The sequence below is a fragment of the Sarcophilus harrisii genome, chromosome 2, assembly GCF_902635505.1.
Source record: "Sarcophilus harrisii chromosome 2, mSarHar1.11, whole genome shotgun sequence".
Taxonomy (NCBI): Eukaryota; Metazoa; Chordata; class Mammalia; order Dasyuromorphia; family Dasyuridae; genus Sarcophilus; species Sarcophilus harrisii.
In genome coordinates this window covers 18640715-18659664 of record NC_045427.1, presented here as the reverse complement: position 1 = coordinate 18659664, position 18950 = coordinate 18640715, and positions in this window count along the sequence as shown.

Below are 18950 nucleotides of genomic sequence, written 5' to 3'. Positions count from 1 at the left end.
GCTGTCTCAGGTTTGACCTTTCTGCATAGGCTATGATCATTCTTTACATCTTTTATTCATCTTTTAAAGCCTTTGAGTTGTCTCCTAGGCAAGGGGTTTCAACTATTTCTGGAGCAGGGAGATGTAAACCAGTTCCAAACTCTGAGGTATGGGGTGCTCTGGTGGGGGTTTTCCTTACAACAGGAGTGGTTTTAAAAATGTTAAATTAGTTGTAAATGTTTGATTGAATTCTCTATCCAACTGGTTGGTGCTTTTTCAGCTGAGAGACATTTCATAGTCAATTAAATTCCATTTTAAAAAATAAGTTTGTTTGGGCTATTCTATTTTCTGTTTCGTCAGGCACTATTTCTGACTGGTATTCTGTTGGTGAATTGTTAAATTTGTTAATGATGGTTGAAATAATTCCCAAATTGTTTGATTTCATCTTAATGTGGTCTGTATTCACTGTTTGCATTTTTGATATTAGTAATTTGGTTTTCTTTTCTCTTTTTTGGATTAACAGATAAAGGTTTCATTTTTCATAAACCAACTCTATTTTATTTAGCCATCATTGGTTTTTTGTAGTTTGTTAATCTCAACTTCAATTTTCAGGATTCCTAATTTGGCATTTAATTGGGGATTTTCAATTTATTTTTCTAATTTTAAACATTGCTTACCCAGTTTATTGATCAGCTCTATTTTATTGATATAAGCATTTAAATATGTAAGTTTTTCTCTGGTTACAGCTTTTGATACATTACATAAATTTTGATAAATTGTCTCAATATTTCCTAAAATTATTTTTCTATGGTAAAAATATCAATAGGCAGGACAAAGTAAGGGGCCTTCCAAGAGCTCTAAAAAAATAGAAAAATGGCATTAAATTTCCTAAACTTTGGTATAGACCCACAATATCCATCTACCATATGATTACTCCTCATTCTGGCCTCTCTCCCTTTTCTAAGATTCCCAACAAGAGTTTTGAAATGTGTTTCCATCAGTGGGACTTGGATAGTTAAAAATTGGTTGGATTCTACTCATTCAAACGTGAGAACCCACTGACTGACTCTTTGGGTTCCCATTGGGTGATTCAAAGTAAATGACCCGACTGAGGACATAGTGTAGTTTCAGCGCCAATTTCTGTCTCACAATGTATTTCCAGAACAGCCACAAAGACCATGCACAGAATGAGAGTGATCTTAATGTCATTGCCACATTTTTTCCATTATTCTGGCCCCTAGGCGTCCTAATCAGGATGTTCCATTTGGCCTGGAATATTGCAATGACCTGTTGTGGGTCTGTCTGTCTCTACTCTCTCCCCATTCCAGTCTATCCTGCATTTGCCCACAAATATTTCCCCAAAGACCAGATCTTTCCATGTCACTTTCATCCTTAAGAAACACTCACACTTTCCCATCATCTCCCAGATCAAATACAAAATCCTCTGTTAGAAGTTTCAAGGCCTTCCTTACCTTCATCCTCCTGCCTTTCCAGTCCCCTGGCATCTTACCTCACCTTATGTGGTCTTTGGTCCAGGAATACTGTTCTCCTGTCTGTCTCTCAAGCCTGGAATGTTCTCTCTCCTTCCCCTGCCTCCCTTTAAGATACAATGAAAGTCGCATCTTTTGCTTTGCTCAACCCTCCTAATCTTTTTAAAATTTTAATAGTATATTATTTTTTTCAATTTTAGGCAAAGATGGTTTTCAACATTCAATTTTGTTACATTTTGAGTTCCAAATTTTTTCTCCCTTTTTCTCTTGCCTCTTAGGCAAGCAATCTGATACAGGTTATGCATTTATAATCATTTTAAATGTTTCCATAGGAGCCATTTTTGGAAAGAAAAATCAGAACAAAAGGGGGAACTTATCAAAATGAAAAAAATAAAAACAAAAGAAAAAGCTGAAAATGTTCCCTATTTTTATTTAGTCATAAATTCCCACATTTTGCAAACATCTGACAAATAAACTTTCTCTTTCTCTTCTAATTTGCTTATAGTATCTTTATGTCTAAATCATGCACTCATTTGGACCTTATCTTGATATACAGTGTGAGATAGGGTGTATCTAAGCCTAGTCTCTGACATACTATATATTTCCAGTTTTCTCAATAATTTTCTCAATAATTTGTGAGTTCTTATTTGAGAAGCTGGAGTCTTTGGGTTTTTCAAATAATAGATTACTTTAGTCATTGACTGTTGTGTCTTGCGTCCCTATGCTTCCATCTGCATTTAGTCTCTATGTTCTTTTTTGAATGCAGATGGCATTTTTCATCCCAAGTTTATTGGAATTGCCTTGGATTATTGAAATACTGAAAAGAGCTAAATGTGTCAGAGCTGCTCCCACAATTTTGCCATTACTGTCTACTGGTTTCTGTTCCCCTCACTCAGCATCAGTTCATGTAACTCTTTCCGACTTTCATCAATAAATATATTCATGGTACCATGGAGAACATGTAGTATTCCATTAAAATTCTTATATATACGGTGTTTAAGCCGCTCTGGTGAAAGATATACTCAATTTTCAGTTCTTTTGGAATTGCAGTTGGAGGTGCTACAAATAGTTTTATATATGAGGAATTCCTTTTCCTCTTTTTGATCTGGGATACAGCTCCAGCAGTATTTTCTTCAGTTCCTAGGATATAATTTGGGCCAACCTCTTTCCAGCACTAAGTTCCAATTTGCTCTCTGAATGCTTAGGATCATTGGACCACATACTGACAATGGTTCACTACATCCCTCCAACACATCTTTTCCTGTCATTTAACCATTCTGAAAGGTGTGAGATGGTACCTTAGTGTTATTTTAATTTGTGTTTCTCTATTTATTGGTGTTTACAGCATTTTTAGGACTGAAGTAAGCTAGCGTCTTCATCACAATTATGCAACATCTTTGATCATATATCAGTTTTAGAATGACGTATATAATTGACTTCTTTTTATATAATTTGAGCGGGGCCCTGTCAGGGCGTCTTGGGAGGTCAGAGACAAGGAGAATGTGATCTTTTTGCTGGAGGTGAAGGGGGCCACTGAGGATATGAAGGAGCAATTGGACGAGAATCTGACCAGTGCCTCTGCCTCTCACTCTACAAATTGCTCTCATCTCTGTTCTTGTCAAAACATACCACAGAAAGTGGGTGGGACCATTCTTTAACTCAAGCATATAATGGCTTCAGTATTGTCCAATTGCTATTTAGCCTCACGTGCTTGAGACCTCAGTGTGACTTTCCTCAAAGAGCTTCAGCCCATTTCGTAAGATCATGGAATCTCACCTACTCTTTCTGAAATTGAATATGGATAACACTTTGAGATGCTGCGTCTTGTATGTTGTTCTATATTACACTGGCTCCCAGTAAGAAGTCCGTACTTGCAGGTGAGACTATACTATTTGCTGTTTTAACTATTATTATCTGGAGCTTGGGAAAATGCCAGACCGTTTATTTGTTTTCTTGGTTAGCTGGTGAATGATAGACCTAGTTCTCTGAAGATGTGTGTTGGTCTCAACAACTCTGGAAATTCCTGCTTTTAACCTTTGCTCCTGAATGAAACTGTATTTAAATGTACGAAAATGCTAAAAGACCTCTTCTTTCAGGGATAACAACAACTTGGAATATATTTTTTGATATAAGGAGAGGCAGGAAAAAAACCTGCCTGGAAGAGGCTGGAATGAAATAGGACACCAGGAGAGTGATACATGTCTCAAGGGCATGAGAAACATTGGAAGAGTAAATCCAGCTAGGATCTTAGAATATCAGGAAGATAAACTCAATGTATAATGTGATCAGTACACTTCTGAGGGGAGGTCCTGCCTCTGTAATCAGCTTTTCCATATGCTTCATTCAATCTGAAATGCACAGAGATGTAAGAAGATCATGAAACTTTCAAGATTTGATGACACTGGAATACTCCAGAAGGGTAAAGTTTTGTCATGAAGTGAACCTCATAACACCTGGGTGGGGAGGGGGCAAACAGGCCAGGGACTTCCAAAGCACCAGACACTGGAGCAGGAACCTGTGATTTGATGGCTTACATCACAGGATGAACAGGGAAAGCCCCATAAGGAGAACCCCAAAAAGTGCACTATGTAAATAATACTTGACCTCAGCAGACTGTGGGATATTCTAAGTTGAAATGAAATGGGAATGTGGACTTATTGCCTGTGAAATCCAAAGATCTGTGAATGATATAAAATAACTCCTTGGTGCAAAAGCATCTCTAAAATTGGGCTTCTTTCCACAATGTTGGAATGAGGGAAGTTTTTATGAACCGTTAAGCATCATCATGCATAAAAATCTGTGAATCATCAAAATAATTCAGTGGTTCAGATCAAAAGGAAGTTTATTCAAAAACACAAAACAATATATGGAGTCTATAGAAGAGCTATAGATAAAGACAATGACATTTGGAAACAATATAAAGGAGAACACTCCCTCAATCATACCTCCAAGGAGTGCACATAGAGAATTCCTGTTTTTTCTCTTCCCAAAATAGAGGCAAAAGGACAATTTCATCCATTCAGAGTTAACAGTTTTCAATTTCAAAGTGAGCCAGGTTTTGTTCTTCATTGTTCTTGGCTTTCATCGCTGATTTTACCTGCAATGTTTGTGAAAAGGGTTAGCTTGATCTTCATTTTGAGTATTGTGACCATTTATGTTCAGGTTGCCTGTCCTTCGATATTTGTGGTCCTATGTAGAGCCCAATGCACTAGGTGAGGTGTGGAGAGTGGGTGAGATACTGAGGGACTAGTAGAATAGTTGATAGAAATTAAAATGGGAAAAGAGATCTACGAGGCAGAGATTATAGCCGTGACATCCTTGTTTGAGCCTTCCTCAAGACAACCAGATTTCCAATTCTTTCTCCTGTCTTGTCCCTTTAAGCTCTGAACTTGCAGAGGTAGAGGTTCTTCTTCTGACAAGCTTCATTTTTCCACCTCTGGAATCCTGCAGAGAGATGGTCGAGGTTCAGTTGAGGGACAGGTTAGGACATGACATGCCCAGTCTGATGACTGTACCTTCCTGGTCACAGGGTCTCCACTCATTCAAGATTGTCCTTGAGGTCGCAAGAAAAAAGGAGAGTGAAGATAGGAAAAGGAGGGAAGAAGAAGCCAAGAAAGGAGGGAAACAGAACAAGAGGAAGAGGAGGAAAAAGGAAAGAAAACTTAGAAGAAGTTTCGGAATGGGAGAAGAGATGAAAAAAGATGATAAATTAGGGGGAAAGAAAAGAGAAAAGGTGAAAAAAACAGAGAATGCAAGAGAGAGGAGAGGAGTCACTTTCATATTCTTGGAAGGAGGTGCTCCCATTCCCCCAGGCTTTTAGACAGCACAAAGAGAAGAGGATGCTCCTCTGTAGCTGGCAGAGGGAAGGGTTGGAGCTCACCAGACTCAGGAGTCAGGCTCACACAGTAGTTGGGTTTGGAACTCTCTGGGAAGCCCTTCTCCCAGGCCTGGTAGAGGTAAAGGGCGTTGCTGCTCCATCTCCACCACCTGCGAGTTGGGGAAGGGATTGGGAAGAAGTGGTTGGGGAACAGGGGGTGAGGACGCCTTCAGCTCTTTGTAACTCCTTTATAATAAACAGAACAATTGCATCTTTATTTAGCCCAGACCTACCAGGCAGGCTCATTCTGTTCCCTAAATCTTTCTAGTGCTGGGCCCCGACTGCTGCTGCTGCTGCTGCGGTGGACCGGCACCGGCTGTTCACCACCATGTTCTGCCTACCATGTTCTGTCTGGGAGACCCAGGCAGAGCCCCACCCTCCTCCTCTGCCAGAAAACTCGCAGCTCCTGCTGAGGTCATTCTCCTGCTGACTCTGGTCCCAGGCCCCTGCCTGAGCTACAGGGGCTCTTGGGGGAAGTCTGAGGGGCACCGAATCTCTTGGACTGTTTCACTCAAACCACAAGATCTCCTTATTGGGACCATGGTCTCCCATTAGTGAGGGGCCCGAGAAGGGCCCTCGGGGGAAGGATGAGAATTAAGAACAGATCATACAAGAGTCGCTCATTGCAAAGAGGCAGGAACTTTGAGAAACAGACACATGGGTTGCTGGTCTAAGGGCACAGGAGATGCAATCCTCAGCCCTGGAGCCTTGCAGACCCTTCCCACCTGCCCCTCACCTCCTGCCCCTAGTTCTCCTATTCTTCCTGAAGCTTCTGCTCTTTTAGGGTCTCAGACCCTCCAGAACTGTGCAGATCCTCCTCCCCCATCAGCCTACACACACACTGTTGTTTCCCTTTCTCAGGACTGAACAGGGACAGGCCCACGATCGCCACCATTGGGGAGTCGTGGGAATAAATCGAACTGGGCTCGGCAACCCCGTTCTCCATGATCATGTGGTAGCCACAAAAAGGCAGCCTCAACCTCAGTGAGCAAGGAGGCCATTGGCCAAAGTGGCCCTGGCACGCAGCTGTGGAAGGAGGGGCACGGTAAGTGAAAATGTGGTGAGAGCTGAGGGAGGAGAGCTCTGGGAGGCCTCAGGGAGGTGGTCAATGAAGAAGAAGAGGCTAAGGGACTGTAGTGTAAGGGATGCTTTGGGGCTGGGGTTTTGTGGGAAGTAGATCTAAAACACCAAAGGGAGAGCTCTGGGTCACCTGAAGGAAGGTCTGGGTGACAGGTGAGGCTTAGGGACTCATGGAGGCCACACTGATAACTAAGGAACATGGGGACTGGGTAGACAGACCCAGCCCCAGCAGGGGGCCCTCCAGAACCCCTCTGCAGTGTTCAGGGTCATCAGGACCCAATACTCCATAGCAGTGGGGCCGTGGAAGCCAAAGCCCTGGGGCAGGAGCTCCTGGCAGAGGGTGGGGCCTCCTGCTGGCCTGGGGAGGGAGGAGGCAGCTGCAGGCACAACTGAGGTTCCTGCTCTCCCTGGACGATAGGGCTTTGAACCCTACAGACCCCAACCCTTCTCTGTCCACAGTGCTCCCCCAGCTGCTGTCAGCGCCCCTTTCCCTCTTACTATGTCCAAGCTGTTCCTAGGCCCAGGTGGGCAGTCAGAGGAGGCCTGAGGCACCACCCATGACAGGCAGGGAGCAGCAGGCAGGAGCAGCCTGAGAGTTGGGACATCATGGCATTGTTGACATCTGATTCTGGGGAGGAGACGAGAAGAAACCCGATCTCCCGCCAAGACCATGAGGGAGCAGGGACAAGCATGACAGCCTGTCCCTCAATAGACTCCTTAGTGCCTCCTGTTCTCCTGGGCCCCAGGCTGGGACTAATTCTTTTTGTGCTACTCTTCTCTCCTTCCTGGAGTCTGGGGGAGATATAGGGAGCTCAGGGGCAGGGTTTCAAAATCTGGGGCCACTGGAGGGTGGACCAGTGAGCAGAACCCTTCTGATGAGAAAGCCATCTCACAGCCCTTTCCCCCAAAGGACGGCCTCCTGGAACTGCCTCCTCTCCCTGCTGGGAAGGGAACGTACTCTGGGCAGCCTCACTGATGAGTATATTTTTGCTGCTTGTAGAAGAAGCTTGGAGAACCTCCCTTGCCCTAAAAGTAAATCCCAACTTTTTTTAAAAACAAATGAGTAAGAAGGCAAAGAGAACTCTGACCATAGATAGTTTTATGATGAATGAGAAGAACAGATTTCAGACCCTGAGGGGACTAAAAGCAAATTGTCTTCAGATGAAGCCCCGAAAGATGGTATAACCTGTTCGCCATCACACAAGGCTCTCCTAGAAGAAATTAAGAATATTAAAAGAGAGCTAGAAGAAAAATGGGGAAAGGAAATGAAAACTTTGCAAGAGAGTTTGGAAAAGGCAAACAATTCATGAAAAATAGATTTGATAAAATGGAAAAAGAAAACAACTCCATGACAAACAGAATTTGTGAAATGGAAAAAAATTCTATAGAACAAAACAACTCATTTAAAAACTGAATTGAGAAAATAAGCAAATAAACAAATAAACAAATGAATGAATGAATGAATGCATGAATAAATAAAATACACCAAAACAAAAAAAAAATTGTGGCACAAAAAAACAAACAAAAAAATAAAAATAAAAACTCAATTGGACAAATACAAAAAGAACTAAAAAAAATAAGTAAATGGAGAAAATAATTCACTAAAAATCAGAACTGAACAAATGAAAATGTATGACTCAATGACACATCAAGAACCAGTCAAGCAAAAAAAAAAAAAAATGGAAAAAATAGAAAAAATGTAAAATTCTTACTTGGGAAAACAACTGACCTAGAAAATAGATCTAAGAGAGACAATCTAAGCATTTTTGGATTCCCTGAAAACCATGATGAAAAAAGAGCTGAACATATTTTTCAAATCCTTCAAGAAGAAGAATGCTGTGATGTCTAGAGATCGAAAAGTAAATAGCCATTGAAGAATTCACCAAACATCTCCTGAAAGGACACAAAATCAAACTCCAAAAGATATCATAATAGAATTTCAGAACGGTGGCCCCAAGTCAAAATATTTTGAAAAAACGTTAAGAAAACACAATTCAAATATTGAGGCCTGTAAGGATAACCCAGGATCTAGCAGCTTTCACCTTAAAGGATCGAAGGGCCTGGAATCTGATATTCCAAAAGACAAAGGAACTTAGAATGCAGCCACAAGAATAAACTACCGATAAACTGAGCATTTTCTTCCAGAAAGAATGGGCATTCATCGAAAACAAATTAATTCCATTTATTTCTGATGAAAAGACCAGAGTAAAGAAAAGTTTAACTTCCAAATATTGGACTCAAGAGGCATAAAAAGGTAAAAAGAACTCTTGAAAACTTTAACAACATTTCTATTGTAGGTACATAAAGTGCGTATATAATTTGATTTTACTGTTATAATATAAAAGGAACTAAAGGGTAAAAGGAATTGTACCAAAACAAGGGAAAAGTATGGAGTTAAAATAGGGAAATTATATCTCCACGAAGAGACAAAGGAATGTATATTTGAGAGAAAGAAGGGAGGGGATGAACATTGTGTGAATCTCACTCTCATCAGGTGGCTCAAGAAAATATTGGACACATTTGGTTTACAAAACTTCTCTCACCCTTATTGAGAAAGTGGGAGGGAAAGCAAAAAGGAAGGAATGTGAGAGGGGAAAACAGGAAATAGTAGGGAAAGGTATAAAAGGAGAGAGTTCTGAAGGGAAAGGATTAGGGGGAGACTGCTTGAGGCAGAGTGGTGCTCATAAGCTAAGCCACTGGGAGGAAGGAAAATGGAAAAGGAAAGAAAAATATGTAATCTGGAGATAATAAGATGGCGAAATACAGAACTTATGGTTTTATGTAAAATGTGAATGGGTGAACTCCCAAGTGGAAGCAGACTGGAAATTAGTTAAAACCAGAAGAGCCCATCTACACCAGAAAGAGAACTATGGGAACTAGTGTGGATCACAAGCATTTTCACTCTGTTGGTTTGGATTTTTACATGTATTGAATACCTCTATGTGGGGAGAGGTTAGGAGGATGGGTGCCATGCGTAAATAAAAGCGTAATATTTTAAAATTTTTCAATTGAACACCATTAAGACAATGGTATCTTTAAATTAAATATATTCCATTGGACAACATTGGTATCAATCGTGATATCTGGTGCGTTGTTTATCTGTTAAATGTTTCAATATCTTCAGTGGGATTTGGATTAATCGTAATCCATGATTACTAATTTCACCATTCCGGCCACGAGGATACCCCTCTGTAAGTTTATCCTTGCTTAGGTTGAGCAGTCCAGTTCTAGAGAGAGAAAACTCAGCAGTTGACTTTTGGACATAAAAATGTCTTCCTTTATGAATGAGCTCTTCATTGTGTTCTTATTGCTGCTATGTCTAAGAGGGGGAGAATTTTCCCCAGATAAAGATGAAAACATTTCCTTGCTCCTCTTCTTACTATGTGGTCTCTTCAAAGGTCTTTCTTCTACTAGTATTTATGCAAGAGCACATAAGTTAACGTTTTAGTGAATATAGACTACATGAAACACATGGAACCATAGTTTCCTTCTTTGGGGGACTGCCCTAAAATTGATTGATAGCTTCAACATCACACTTGGGTGATAGAAAAGACTATGTTCATACAGATGGAGTCATCTTCTCAACTCAGCTGGAAGTGCCAGCATCCATCTTGTATTTAAGACAAGTGGTCTCCAAACTCTTTGCATATTCTGGAATCTCCATGTCTGAGTCTCTCCTCCTGTTCCCTCTCCTGTCTTCATATCTAACTAAAATCCGATTGAAATCCATTCTGCATCTAGCAGTTCCTGATGTCATTTCATTCTAATAACTCCCCTTGGTTGGTTTATCTCCAATTCATTCTTTGTAAATTGTTTCTCCATTTAATTTTTCATTAACCTTTTACTTACACCACATTGAATTCTTAGGTTTCCTCCTTTAGAAGGGGCTCCCTCTTTGTATTTTGGTATAATGATGGTATATTGGATTTCCTGCTTAAACTGTTTCTTGACGAATACTGGGTGAGAAATATACTGGGGAACTGTGTCTTCCTTACACTATTTTTTCGAATCCTGTAACACTGTCACTTTGAAACAAGTTTAATGGATGGCTTCTGAATAATATTCCGAAAAATGGTTCTTAGGACAACTGGTGGGCTCCACTGAAGATCGGGATTGGACCAATTACAGTAGTTAAAAACCGCTCAGACCCATCTGGGCTTCGCTCTACAAACTTCAGCATCCTGTGGACTCGCACATTTTGACACAAATAAAAACGGAAGTGGATGAGGACATAATCATAAAAGCCTTCTTGCCAGCTCTGGGACACCTGGTGTTGTGTCCACACATCTCTCTCACTGAGGTGACTCTCCCAGCAAAATCTCAACAGAGTGGTAGTAAAACTTGAAGATATAGAACTTTCCCTCACCATCTGTGCAATAGGAAGAATAAGTATTGTGTGAACTGTAATATATATATATAAATATATATCCTTCATATCCTGTTGCCTTAAATGACATGTGTGACATATGTATGTATTTAGGATATTACTGAGGCATGATAGACATTGCACTTCTGGCATGAGGTTTAAGCGTGTGATCATGTGAGACTCATTTCTCTGAGATGAGTGGTTGCTCCTTTTCCTGGCTCGGACATCTTTGCTGGCTGACAGTTGCTCTGCAGGTAAGCCATCTGCTCTGCATCGTGTGGGGCAGAGACCTTCAGGCTTTAAGGCAGGGACATGCATCTTTTGATATGGGGAGGCAGAAGCTGTTTCCCTGCCACTGTGGGGACTGGCATGAGGCAGGGGACCAGGACATGGGACAACAAGTGCATTGGCTGTTTCTGAAGTTCGTCCAGGTGGAGAAAGCAGAATATCAAGAGATTAAGGCAGTAGCTTCTGTGCCAAACTGCTTCTTCTTTGGGGAGACACTCCAACAATCAGCTTGCCACGTGGTCCTTCCAAACATGACATGTACAGAGATTGAGAAGGGGCAAAAACTCCGAATCGTCAAACTGAGGGCCTCCAGTAGGACGAGAGGTGGGAGACCAAGAAAGATAACAGGAGCCAAATACAAGACTCTTTATGGGTCAAGCAGGCCAGGGACTTCTGGATACAAAACATCAGACTCTGGGGCAGGAGCCCAAAAGTTTCTTTAACTGCCATGAGATCAAATGAAGGAGATCTCAGGGACAACAGGGATTAGAACACATGGAGATCATCCTGTTGAATTCATTTCTTACAGAAGGCAATATTCCATGTATTCACGCGCACAATTTATTCAGCCGTTACCAGCATTGGACATCATTCAGTTTCCACTTTTAGCCATTACAAAAGAACTGCAAACATTCGATACATACAGGGTCCCTTTCCTTCTTTCTCTCTTTGGGATATGAGCCCAGTAGTAACACCTTTCTGCTGGATCGGGTAATGCACAAGTTTGTTAACTTTTGAAACTTAGTTCCAACTATACCAAATGGTTGGTTGTTCACAACTCACCAACAATGCATCAATGTCCGATTTTCACGCATCCCTCAACGTGTCATTATTTTTCACATCTTAATAATCTGACAGGGTGTGTAAGGTATCTTAGAGTTGTCTTAATTGCATTTCTCTGATTAATAATGACTTGGAGCATCTTTTCATATGACTGAAATAGTTCAATTTTTTCATCTGAGAATTGTCTGTTCATATCCTTTGACCATTTTTCAATTGAAATGGCCGATTTTTTATAAATTAGAGTTAATTCTCTATATATTTTGGAAATGAGGCCTTTATCAGAACTGACTGTAAATGTTTTCCCCAGTTTATTGCTTCCTTCCTAATCTTGTCTGCATTAGTTTTGTTTGTACAAAAACTTTTTCAGTTGGTATAATCGAAATTTTTATTTTTGTGATCCAGTAATGATCTCGTTCCTTCTTTAGCCATAAAGACCTTCCCTTCCACAGGTCCTGAGAGGTAAACTATCCTGTGTTATAATTTATTAATAATTTCATTCTAACTTTTATGCTGGAGTCATGAAACCCATTTGACTGTATCTTGGTGTACGGTGTTAGTATGGATCAATGCCTAGTTTCTGCCGTATTAGTTTCCAATTTTTCAGCAATTTTATCAAACAGTAAGTTCTTATACAAAAGCTGGGATCTTTAGGTTTCTGTCCAAAGACTAGGTTGCTATATTTGTTGACTGTTTTATCCTTGAACCCTAATCTACACGGATCAACTAATCTATTCCTCAATATTTAAATAGTTTTGGTAACTGCTGCTCCTCTTAATATAATTTTAGATCTGGTACAGCTAAACCACCTTCATTTGATTTTTTTTTCATTAATTCCCTTAATTCTTGACCTTTTGTTTTCACATATGAACTTTGTTGTTATTTTCTGGAGTAATTTAAAATAGTTTTGGGACTGATTGGTCATGGCGCTAAATAAATAGATTGATTTGGGCAATGTCATCTTTATTATGTTGCTCTCTATCCAAGAGCATTTAATATTTTTCCAATTGGTTAGATCAGACTTAATTTGTGTGAAAAGTGAAGATTACTGGTACGCTCATAAAGGTTTCCTGCAATTTTCCCTTAGCAGATAGATTCCTAAATATTTTATATTATCCGTAGTTACTTAATCAGTTTCTGTAACTCAGCTGTTGGATTTTGTTAGTGATATATAAAATGCTGATGACTTGGCAGGGTTTATTTATAACCAGCAACTTTGCTAAGTTGTGGTTATTTCTTATAACTTTTTAGCAAGATCTCTGGTTCTCAAGTATGCCATCATGTCAAACCGACGAAGTGATAATTTAGCTTCCTCATTGCCTATTCTTATTTCCTTTAATCTCATAACTCTTAACAACTAGCGTTTCTATACAATATTAAATAGTAACGGTGATAGTGAGCCTTGTTTCACTCAGATCTTATTGGGAATGGTTGCAGTTTGTCTCCGTACATGATGCTTACTGAAATGGTTTTTAAATAGATGCTGTAGTTATTTTAAGAAAAGTCCATTTATTCCTATGCTCTCAGTGTTTTTAATAGGAATGAGATGTTGGATTTATCAAATGCTTTTCTGCATCGTGAGATGATCATATGGTTTTGTTAATTTGGTTATTAATAACTGGCTAATTATAGTGATAGTTTTCTAATATTAGACCAAGCCCTGCATTACGTTGTAAAATCCTACTTGATCATAATTAGCATTATCTTGGAGATGATTTTCTGTAGTCTTTTGCTAATATCTTGTTTAAGATTTAGCATCCATATTCATTAGGGAGATTGGTCTATAATTTTCTTTCTCTGTTTCAGCCTACCTGGTTTGGGCATGATACCATGTCTGTGTCATGAAAGAATTTGGTAGGACTCCTTCATTCCCTATTTTATCCCATAATTTATATAGCATTAGGGCCAATTGTTCTTTAAATGTTTGGTAAATTCATGTAAATCAACTCCTGGGCCTGGGATTTTTGTAGGGGTTGTTTAGTGCCTGTTCTATTTCTTTTTCTGAAGCTATAGGACTATTCAAGCAGTTACTTCCCTCCTCTATTGAGCCTAGAATCCTACATTTTTGAAGGTGATCATCCATTCACTTAGGTTATCAAGATTTATTAGCAAAGTTGAGCAAAATAACTCCTTATTATTTTCTCTAATTTTCTACTCTTCATTGAGGTGGAAAGTTCTCCCTTTCATTTAAGACTACTATTCATTTCCTCCCTCTTTTTTCTAATCAAGTTACCAAAGGCTTATCTATTTATTGGCTTTTCATAAGACAACTCTTAGTTTATTAATTGGTTCAATAGTTTTTGCTTTCAATATTTTTATTTCTCCTTTTAATTTTGAAATTTCCAATTTAGTATTTGATTGGGGTTTTAATTTGGTCTTTTTTAGTTTTTTTTAGTTGCAAGCTGAATTCATTATCTTTTTCTTTCTCTCTGTTTTTATTCAAAGTAAGCCTCTAAGGATATAAAATTCCCTCTTGACTACTGCTTTGGCCATCCCACAAATTTTGGTATGATGTCTCATCATTGTCATTATCTTAGGTAAGTATTAATTCTATCTATAATTTGCCTTCCGCAATCATTCTTTAAGATGAGATTGACGTTTGGTTTCCAGTTACTTTTGGTCTATTTCCCCCTAACTTTTGTTGAACCTTGGTTTTATTTGCATCATGATCTGAAAAGAAAGCATTTACTATTTCTTTCTTGCATTTAATTTAGTCTTTATGTCTAATAGCATGGGCAATTTTTGAATGGATTCCATAGACACTGAGAAGAAAGTATATTCCTTTCTATCTCCATTCAATTTTCTCAAAGATCCAACATACTAATTTTTCTAATATTCTATTTATGCTAATTTCTTCTTATTTGTTTTGTGGTTTTGATTTGTCTAATTCTGAGGTGCAAGTTGATCTCCACTATTACAGTTTTGTTGTCTATTTCTTCTTGCAACTCTCTTAACTTCTCCTTTGGAGATTGGATGCCATACCACTTGGTGTACATGTTAACCTTATTCAACTTCGTTGTTTATGCTACCTTTTATGGGATATAGTTTCCTTCTTATCTCTTTTAATTAAGATAATTTTGCACGGCGATATGAGATGGGATGACACCTCCTTTTTCTATTCACCTGGTATAATAGATTTTACTCCATGCTTTTGCCTTTACTCTATATATCTCCCTGCTTTAAATATGTGTTTCTTGTGGCTAACATATTGTAGAGTTCCTGACTTGATCGATACTCTGTCCTCTTTTGTGGGGTTCATCCAGTCACATTACAGTTGAATTTACTAAATCTGTATTTCACCACCATCCTATGTGGTATGCTTTCACTTCTTTTCCCCCCAACCCTCTCCCTTTTTAAATATGTGCACCCTCTTGGCATCCACGATCGCCCTCTTTATAATCCTCACCCTTTCAACAGATCTTTCCCTTCTTCTCTTATTACTCTTTTTCTTTTCCTTTTATTCGTTTTTAATGGAGGCGAGGAGGTTTCTCTGAGCAAAAGTAATGGTGTACTTTCTTTGAGCCAACTCCATTTAAGAGTAAGATTTCACTATTGGTACCCTCTAAAATTCCCTCAGATATGATAGGATACTTTCCTTGCTCTTTGTAATGGTTTCCTCTTGTCCTATTCCCACCTTATTCACGCATATCCTTTCCTCTACTTCTTTTTATGATATAATAATTGATAATTATGTATTCTTTTATATCCACAACGAAATACAATTCTCAAGAGTTATTTTTACCTTTTCTGCAACTCTTGAGTTTCTATGGTTCAGAGATCAAAATTTTTTGTTTTGTTCTGGTTTTCTTCAGAAACCGTGGAATTCATTTGTTTATTAAATGTCCATCTTCTTCCCTGGAGAAAATGCTCCAACAGCTGGGTGGTTATTCTTGGCTGCATCCCAAGTTCTTATTTCAGATATCATATTCCAGGCCCTTGGATTCCTTTAATGTAGAGGCAGCTTGATTTTGGGTGATCCTTATTAACCTCAGTGTTTAATGGTTTTTTTGGCTGCTTTGTAAAATTTTTTTTCCTTGTCCTGATAAGTTCTGAGAATTTGGCCACAATATTCCTTGGGGTTTTATTTGGGGTTTCTTTCAGAAGATTGTTTGATGAATTCTTTTCCAGTACTTCTTTGCGCCTGATTCCTATTGTCTGAGCAGTTCCTCTTTGATGATTTCTTGAAAATAGTAGTAGGCTCTTTTTCATCATAGTTTTTAGAAGTCAATAATCTGAGATTATCTGCACCAAGTCTGTCGTTTTACAAACAGACTAATTACTTTCAGTTGTGTTTGCATTTTTACTTGACGATTCTTGCTGTCTCAATGAATCTGTTGATTTCATTGTTCAGGTTCTGATTTTAAAAATTATTTTCTTCAATGACTTTTTACTTCTTTCTGTATGGCCAGTTGAGGTTTAAATGCTTGTTTGTTCTGTTAGTTTTCCATTTCATAATTTTTTTTTTAGTGAATTGTTTCTTTTCAATTCACAGATCCTACTTTCTTTGGGTTCTTTGTCTTTCAATTCTGAAGTCTCTAGTGAATTCTTTATTTTCAATTCTCAATTTGTTTACTTCCGCAATTTTTAACTTTCCAATTCGTATTTCGGTATTTGCTCTCATGAAACTTTATCTTTTCTTTCTATTCCTTCCCAACTCTCTTTGGGACTTTTAATGGTCTCTTTGCTGAAACATCATGTAAGGAGGACAGTCTGATGCTGATTTGCTGTTTTGCTGTCTCAGGTTTGACCTTTCTGCATAGGCTATGATCATTCTTTACATCTTTTATTCATCTTTTAAAGCCTTTGAGTTGTCTCCTAGGCAAGGGGTTTCAACTATTTCTGGAGCAGGGAGATGTAAACCAGTTCCAAACTCTGAGGTATGGGGTGCTCTGGTGGGGGTTTTCCTTACAACAGGAGTGGTTTTAAAAATGTTAAATTAGTTGTAAATGTTTGATTGAATTCTCTATCCAACTGGTTGGTGCTTTTTCAGCTGAGAGACATTTCATAGTCAATTAAATTCCATTTTAAAAAATAAGTTTGTTTGGGCTATTCTATTTTCTGTTTCGTCAGGCACTATTTCTGACTGGTATTCTGTTGGTGAATTGTTAAATTTGTTAATGATGGTTGAAATAATTCCCAAATTGTTTGATTTCATCTTAATGTGGTCTGTATTCACTGTTTGTTTTTGATATTAATATTTGGTTTTCCTTTCTCTTTTTTGGATTAACAGATAAAGGTTTCATTTTTCATAAACCAACTCTATTTTATTTAGCCATCATTGGTTTTTTGTAGTTTGTTAATCTCAATTTCAATTTTCAGGATTCCTAATTTGGCATTTAATTGGGGATTTTCAATTTATTTTTCTAATTTTTTAAAGCAGCCTTGCAGTTTATTGATCAACTCCTCATTGATGTAAACATTAAATATGTAGGTTTTCTCTGGTTTACAGCTTTGAGCTGCATTACATATATTTTGATAAATTGTCTCAATATTTCAATCAATTGTTTTTCTGTCATTAAAATAATATTATGCAGGACAAAGTGAGGGCCTTCCAGAAGCAAAAATAAAAATGTCATTAAATTTCCTAAACTTTGAGCTATAGATCTGTATCCATCTACTATATGATTACTCCTCATTCAGCCTCCTTTCTAAGATTTAACAGGTTTTTAAATGATTTCCAACAATTGGGACTTGGATGGTTAAAAAAGTCGATTGGATTCTACTCAATTCAAATATGAGGAACACTGACTGACTGACTCTTTGGGTTCCCATTGGGTGATTCAAAGTAAATGACCGACACAGGGACATGATGTAGTTTTAAACTCCAATTTCTGTCTCTGTGTGTTTCCAGAACATCCCACAAGACCATACAGAATGAGTGATCTTAATGTCATTCTTGGAAGTACCATTATTCTGGCCCCTAGGCGTCCTAATCAGGATGTTCATTTTTGGCCTGGAATGTTACCAGCCAACCTGTTGAATATCTGTCTCTACTCTCTCCCCATGCCAAATCTATCATTTTGCCCCAGCATCTTTCCCAAGACAGTCTTTCCCTTGTCACTTTCATCCTTAAGAAACACTCACACTTTCCCATCATCTCCCAGATCAAATACAAAATCCTCTGTTAGAAGTTTCAAGGCCTTCCTTACCTTCATCCTCCTGCCTTTCCAGTCCCCTGACATCTTACCTCACCTTACGTGGTCTTTGGTCCAGGGATACTGTTCTCCTGTCCATCTCCTCCAAGCTGGAATGTTCTCTCTCCTTCCCCTGCCTCCCTTTAAGATACAATGAAAGTCGCATCTTTTGCTTTGCTCAACCCTCCTAATCTTTTTAAAATTTTAATATTATATTACTTGCAATTTTAAATAGAATGGTTTCAACATTCAATTTTATTTGTTTTGAGTTTCAAATTTTTCTACATATCTTGCCTCTTAGGCAAGAAGCAATCTGACTGAGTTATGCATTTATAATCATTTTAAATGTTTCCATAAGAGCCATTTTTGGAAGAAAAATCAGAACAAAAGGGGGAACTTATCAAAATGAAAAAAATAAAAACAAAAGAAAAAGCTAGAAGAAATATTTCCCTATTTTTATTTAGCAAATTCCCACAAACATCAAACAAATGACTTTCTTTCTCCTTCTAATTTAACATAGTTATCTTTTGTATTAAATCTTACACTCCTTGGACTATCTTGATACAGATAGCGAGATAGAATTGTATCTGGCTAACCTCTGACATACCTGTACAGTTTTCTCAATAATTTTAATAATTTGGCAGGTTCTTATTTGAAAGCTGGAATCTTTAGGTTTTCAAATAATAGTTACTTTAATTGACTGACTGTTTGTAATACGTCCTAATAGCACCATCTGCATTTAGTCTCTATGTTCTTTTTGGGAGTAGATGGCATTTTCATCCAATTTATTGGGAATTGCCTTGGATTATTGAAATACTGAAAAGAGCTAAATGTGTCAGAGCTGCTCCCACAATTTTGCCATTACTGTCTACTGGTTTCTGTTCCCCTCACTCAGCATCAGTTCATGTAACTCTTTCCGACTTTCATCAATAAATATATTCATGGTACCATGGAGA